General features: G+C 48.9%; 1 pseudogene; it reads left to right on the plus strand.

Moving 5' to 3' along the window:
- The first annotated feature begins 1,921 nt into the window (after positions 1-1,921).
- Positions 1,922-3,907, plus strand: LOC143387418 (mesoderm posterior protein 2-like; annotated as a pseudogene).
- The last annotated feature ends 3,328 nt before the right edge of the window (positions 3,908-7,235 follow it).

The following is a 7,235-nucleotide window of genomic DNA, read 5'->3' on the forward strand; positions in this document are numbered from 1 at the left end:
ATGGACCCACACCATGGTAAGTACTGTGGGCTTCCTAAGAACACACATGTATGTAAGTTTACTGACAGGGCTAGAAGGAAATATATAACCTAACAACTGCTATTACCTTTGGGGAGAGTTACAGTGGTGTTTAAAGGGACTCCAATTTTATCTGTTTCCATTTCTCACAGTGAAACGTACTGGTTAAATAATTTGTGTAATTCAAAGTTAATTTTTAAAAAACAGTCATAAAAAAATTACAGAACCATTTACTACTCCAGGCTGATGCAAGCTAATATATTCTTGAACACTGTCATCGTGTTGACCTTTAATTATTGATTGTTGGTTTTTTAACTATGTCACCCTTCTGCTCAAAGTCTCTGTGGCTCCCCATGACCTTGAGAATAAAATCCAACTCCTTCAGCCTGGCCCCAGCCAGGGAGTGCCATAGTCCTCCACAGTAGTCCTCTAGCAGCATCCTGCTCCTGAAGCACCTTGAAGGGGTCCTGCTGCCAAGCCTTTGCTTTTGCAATCCCCTTCCAGAATGCTCTCCACACTCCTCTCTTCCCTACTCAAATCCTACTCACAGTTCAAGGCCTAATTGTGACCCGCCCACCTTTGTGGCCAGAACCCAACTGTCCTGGCCTTCATTTGGCTCTTCCTCCAGGCTCAGCCTTTTCTCTGGAAATCACAAGGGACATGGATACCTCCTAACTGTAATTGCTGCTGAGAACACTTACTTTACAATCTTATTATCTCAAAATTATTCCTTACAACAGTCTGTAAGTAGATACTATAATTATTGCTTCTGTTTTGTGGAGCAGAGGTCAAGATCAGACAGGTTAAGAACCATGCCCAAAGGCCCCCAGCTAGTTAGGGGTAGAACTACTAGTTATATAATAATGTGTCCACATGTCTTTCCCATTAGACTGAACATCATGAGACCAGAGATGGCAATGGGGTGGTTCACTCTGGTGTGCCTGACATTTACCAGTTGCTAAATAAATATGAATTAAATGAATAATGCTCATAAGTGATTGGAAATATTAGTACCTTCTTTATAGAGTAATAGTAGTAGCAAACATTTAGCCTACTTGCCAGGCCCTTTCTAAGTTCTTTACAGGGATGATTGCACTGCTACCAGAAACCATCCCAGGTGGGAGGTACCTTGTATTATTACTGGAATGATGGGGAGAAAAACTGAGGCTCCAAGGAGTAGTGACTTGCCTAAGATCATTCAAAACAATAAAAAAAGGTGGGTTTGGTAGTCGATCTTCATTGCTTACTGTACTCCATCCTTCTCCAGGCTGCTTGGTTCCATTTCTGGTCAGTAATGACAGACCCTCGGCAGTAAAATGACCTTCTCAGTGTCACCCACCAAATCAGCAAGTGCAGGTTCTAGGGTCCAAGAAAGGTTTACCTATGAACACCCCTAACCCCATCACTGTGGGCAGGTTCTTTGGGCTTGTCCTCGTTTCTTGTCCAGCACACAGGAGACACTGGGTAGAAGTTATTGGGCACAACCTCAATAAGGAGGAGAGGCGGCCAATCCTCAAGGAGTCCATGAGGCACTTGAGGGGCAGCCTTCAGTCCACAGACCATGGCATTACTTTCTAATAGGGACTCCTGGGCACTCAGCCCTGTGCAGTGGTTGGGGCGGGGGTGTGGGGTGAGAAGCTTAGCAGCTCCATCCAGATGCGAATTGTCCCTCCCACACTTCCTGGACTGCGGGGGCCTCCATTAGAGCTCCTGAGGAGTCAGAATCCACACCTCCGCAAATGGGCCCGCTTTCCCAGGGCCCCCCTGCCCAGACCTTCCCTGGCCTCTGTGGGTTTTGACACCTCTCTGCAACCTGGTGGGGGTCCACCTCGCACCTTTGGTTCAGATGAAAGCTGAGGCCCGAAGGTGGCAGGTCCAGCCTCCCAGAGCCCACAGCCCCGGCATGGCCCAGTCGCCTCCTCAGCAGAACTTCCTTGGCTTAGACCATTGGATCTTCTCCCAGGGTTGGGGCTGGGAGGGCCATTCTGACTCCACGTCCCCAGCCTCTTCCTCGGATTCCTCGAGCTCGTGCCCCTGTGACAGTGCCCTCGGCCTCTCTCAGACCGCAAATCCAGCCCGCAGCGTCCGAGTAGCTGAAGCCACCCCGACAGTGCCCAGACGTGCACGGACGGGACCAGCGGGTGGACAGCGGCAGAGCGCCAGCGAGCGCGAGAAGCTGCGCATGCGCACCCTGGCCCGCGCCTTGCATGAGCTGCGCCGCTTTCTGCCGCTGTCCATCGCGCTGGCTGGCCAGAGCCTGACCAAGATCGAGAAGCTGCGTCTGGCCATTCGCTACATCGGTCACCTGTCGGCTATGCTGGGCCTTAACGAGGACAACTTGCAGTGTCGGCGCCGGTGGTGCGCGGACGCAGTGTCTCCCCAGGACTGCGCGCTCTGCCCCGACGGCGGTCCCATGCAGGTGCAGACCCGGGATCCTGGCCCGGGTTTGGGCACTGCTTTCTGTACCGGGCCGTGCTGGGGGTCCCCGCCCTCCTATCCTGCGACCGGAGCCCTGGCTGAGAGCCCGGGGAGCAGGGTTTCCAACACGGATTCCTGGGTAACACCCCCTTACTGCCGCAAGATACAGTCGCCCCCGCTCCAGCCCCTAGGGAGAGTTCCTGACCCGGTTCTTTGGACGCCACCCCAAACCTGTCCCGGGAAGCAGACATCCCTAGAGCCTCAAAACCCCGCTGCACCCTGGACGCCACCAGTGGAGCTGGCTGCAGTGTACCAGGTACGCCATGGAGGCCCTTGCCCTTTCCCTGGTTTGATCCCCTGGTTTAATTTGGGAATGGAGTGGGTGGGTAGTTTCTAGTCTGCGGAGGATCTCATCTTTTCAGATCCTAGTTTATCTAAGGGCGGGAAGGATGGAAAGAACCCTAACATCTGTAGGGAAAGAGATGAGGCCCTGAGAAGTGAATGCCACAACCACTGCCACCCAGCAATACTCACAGCGGTGGACAAGAGAGGCTCCCTTCGAGCTTGCTCAGAGGTGGGGGTGGAAGTTGGGAGATTGCACTCTCAGGAAAGGCCAAGTGCTTCTTCATTAAGGGTTCAGGAGGGGAAGGGAGCCCAAGGTAAAGGGTGGACAGCGGTGGACCCTTGCCTGCGCCTTGCACAAGCTGCACCGCCTCCTGCAGAGCCTGACCAAGATCTAGACGCTGCCTCTGGCCATTCACTACATCCTGAATAAATGGGCTTGCAGTTGGAGACAGTCATATTTTTTTCAAGTTTCATTCATTTATGAGGCCAATGAATGAATCGTGGTTCATAAACGATCATATTAGTAACCAAACTTATTAAATTCTTATTGTCTGCTCCACACTATTCTGTGCACTTTCCATTTATTCATTCATTCTGCCCTTCAAACAATCCTATGAAACATATATTAGCATCCCCATTTTAAAGATGAGAACACAGACAAAAAGAAGTTACCTGGATTCCCACAGTGTAGCAGAGCTGGGATTTAAAGGTCAGCAGTGAGTCTACAGAACCAGTGCTTTTAACCACTTTGCTCCACTGCATCCATGGCACCAGGACTGTAAAGACATCATCAGCCATGCCCTGGGGAGCATCCAGGTTTTAGATTTCTGGCCAACAAGCTGTTCTTGTCTTTTTTACAGGGTATCTCTGGGTCTTCAGAATCCTGTCTACCTCTGGGAAGTCCACCCCTTCTGCCCCGCCCTTCATGCCGAGACTCCAGCCTCAGACCCAGTGGGGGTGTTGGAGCCACAGTGCAGAGGTGCTGCCCAGCTCAGAGGACCAGGGACCTGGCCCTGTTTTCCAACTCAGTGAAGTGAGCCTCACCTAGAGTTCAGGCCTACGGCTCAGTAGCTGCCCTGAACTTTGGCAAGAAGATTTGGAGGGGACCCACCTGGGCATCTTCTAATGGCCCTACCTGGCCTTTTTACATCCAAGAATCAGGCTTGCAATGTGGACGTCCTCCTCTTCTGTTTCTTTGGTGGTTTTAAAGCTTTCTAGCCAAATACTTATCATGAAAACATCTGGAACAGAGATAGTGGGTATCCTCCCTAGCTGGATAGGGGTTAAGACAGTACACTCTACTGCTAGGTACCCCCCTCCCATATACCATGCCTTGTATTCTGCAGAGCACAGTCTGAGCTGCTCTGAAAAGGGGGCTGCTTGACCCCAAGGAGACCATGCTTGGACTGGTAAGGGAGTGGGCATGGAGGCCAGGCTCTTGCTCTGCTGTGCTTCTTAGTGACAGCTGTCCAGAATCCAATATACTTAAGATGTTTTGTAACTTTTAAAAAAAGAAAAAATACCAATAAAATTTTGATACAGTCTGTTTTTCTATCAAGATAGGTTTTCCTTGCCTCTGGGGTAGGGGGGATATTCCCATTCTTGGGGAACAAGGCCAATTGCCCTTGCACTCCTTGAGTCGAGGCCTGCCAAGATAGATGTGGGCCCTTGCTTATTATCGTGATGGTATTTATTGTGTCCTGGTTCCAGGGCTGAGAGTACTGCCTGGCCTGCTGTGCAAGGTGACCATAGGTAAGCTAAGACTAGGGCCTTCTCACTTGCTTCAGACACATCACCGCAGCTGATTTTCATTCTTCTGGTTGCACTCCTGCTGACCCATGGGGTAAGCATATGCAGTTATAAACAAACAGGGCCTCCAGGGGAAGATGCCTGAGATGCAGAGACCTGTGATTTAGGGCTCTTTCACAATGATATAAAGTTTTTTCCAAAGGATGCTGTGAGTGGCTCCTATGTGCTTGGCCCAGTGTACTGGTGTCTAGGGCTGCCATAGCAAAATACCACAGAAATGCATTTTTCAGTTCTGGAGTCTAGAAGACCAAGAAGTATAGGCAGGTTTGATTACTTCATGGCTTGCAGATGGCCTTCTCACTGTGTTATCTGTGTCCTAAATCTCTTTTTTAAAAGATATCAGTCATATTGGAATCAGGCCTACCCTAAGGACACCCCACACACACCATTTAATGTTTTTTTTTTCCCAGTACTGGGGATTGAAACTAAGGACTCATCCAAGCCCTTTTTATTTTTTGTTCCGGAACAGTGTCTTGCTAAATTGCTGAGGCTGGCCTGGAATTTGCAATTCTGCTTCAGCCTCCTAAATTGCTGGGATTACTGGTATGTACCAGGCCCTGTTTAATCTTAATTACCTCTTTAAGGGATTTATCTCAATATTCAGTCACATTCTGGGGTGCTAGGGGCTAAGGCTTGTGTTAACTTTCTGTCACTATAAAGAGAAAAGATTTATTTTGGTTTATGGTTCTGGAGTTTCCAATCCATTCCTTTGGACCTTTGGTGAGCAGAGCACATTGTGCCAGGATGTGCAGAGCAAACTGTTTACATCAGGAGCCAAGAAGCAAAAAGAAGAAGGGATGGTATCCCATAATCCCCTTTGGAAACACACCCACAAAGACCTAAGGACCTCCCACAAGGCCCCACCTGCCAAAGGTTTTACCACCTATCAAGAGTACCACCTGGGACTAAGTTTCTAATATTCAACCTTTGGGAGACATTTAAAATCTGAACAATAGCTAGGCTTAAGCATGAATTTTACTGTTTAGTTCATAATGATAAGTGTCAGAAATTACTTCCCAGTTAATGAGATAAATTGCAAGGACATAAGTGATCAGAATTCAGGTCCTAAATGCAAGGATGAGAGTTTATACAAAAGGCATTAGGACCAGAGAGAGATGACAGGCTGGGGGATGGCAATTGGCAGTATCTTTTCCTATTTTATTAATATTTATTTTTTAGTTGTAGTTGGACACAATACCTTTATTTTGTTTATTTTTATGTGGTGCTGAGGATGGAACCCAGTGCCTCATATGTGCTAGGTGAGCGCTCTACCGCTGAGCCACAACTTCAGCCTGGCAGTACCTTTTCATTCTTGAGTTACCTGATCCATTAGTCTCACTATCTTGATTTGGGCTGACTTACCTAAGAAGAGGCACTGTGCGAATCTTGAAGAAAGGATGTCATGATCCATGAAGGTTGCCATGGACTTGGGAGCCAACAGAAATGGTATCTTACTTCTGTATCTACTCTGACTAAGGCAGGGAGTATTGAAGAAGACGTAACCTTGGGACTGGGTGTTGGAGGATGTGTAGGAGTTTGCCAAGCAAAGGAAGAGAGACTTGGGAAGGAACAGCATGAGCCAAGTGAGGACAGAGGCTGCTGGTATCTCCAGTTAATGGGGAAAGTAACAAATTGGAGAAGGAACCCAAGGTGTGCAGAGCTCTGTGGGGGTGTTATAGGAATTTGGCCTCTCTCCTGGGCGGCAGGAGGCACTGATGGTTTGGAATAGGGGTGATCTGGCCAAGGGTACTCTTGGCCTGTTGCCTGCTTCACACCAAAGGAGCAGGCAGGGAGGCCACTGTAATAGTTCAGGCTGAGAGAAAGGGAGGGAGGAAGTTGCCTGATTTCCTTAACCTGAGTTCTTGGCCACATTCAGGGCCTTGCATTTGGCTCTCATGACAGCCCATTGCTTGCTGTGATACCCTGGGACATTGGGCATGTCACTTCCTCTCTGAGCCTATTTTCTCATCTCCTAAAGGAAGAACTGGCTTAGGTGATCACTGAGGTATCTTCTTCCTCAAAACTTTGCAGGAATCTGGTTTCTGGCCCAGGTCCCTCTCATCCTCAGGGACTGTTAGTCATCCTCAAAGGATGAGAGAACCCTAATCAAGGTTAGAGCAAAAAGATGGAGACAGGCCCTGTGGACCTAAGAGGACATTCCATTAGGCTTTTACTGGAAGTGTAACCAACAGCAAGATTTAAAACCTCCCTGAGGCTTGTTTTATCCAACTGTGCAATGGAGTTAAGAGACCTTACCTACCTCTCAGAGTTCTTAGGCTTGGCGCATAGAAAGTACTCAGTAAAATGAGTAACTAAGCAGAGACCTGTGACCTAAGAGATGACAAGTGGCTCCCAAACCTGGCTGCATATTGAGCCATCTGGGTCCAGGGTCCATCTCTGAGAGCGTGATTCAATGCATCAATTTCCCAAGATCCTTTCCAGAGGATTCTGAGGATGAGCCAGGTTGGGAAGCAATAGATATTCTACACCTCTTAATTTCACTGCAGAGGAAACTGAGGACCAGGGAGAGGATCAACTTCCCATAATCCCCCAACTAGGTGTGGACCTCAGACCCCTAACTCCTAGCCCAGTGCTCTCTCCTTTCCCCAAAGACTCAGGATCGTGGCTCCACAGTCTCGCTCAAC

This window comes from Callospermophilus lateralis, chromosome 12, assembly GCF_048772815.1.
Source record: "Callospermophilus lateralis isolate mCalLat2 chromosome 12, mCalLat2.hap1, whole genome shotgun sequence".
NCBI classification, from domain to species: Eukaryota; Metazoa; Chordata; class Mammalia; order Rodentia; family Sciuridae; genus Callospermophilus; species Callospermophilus lateralis.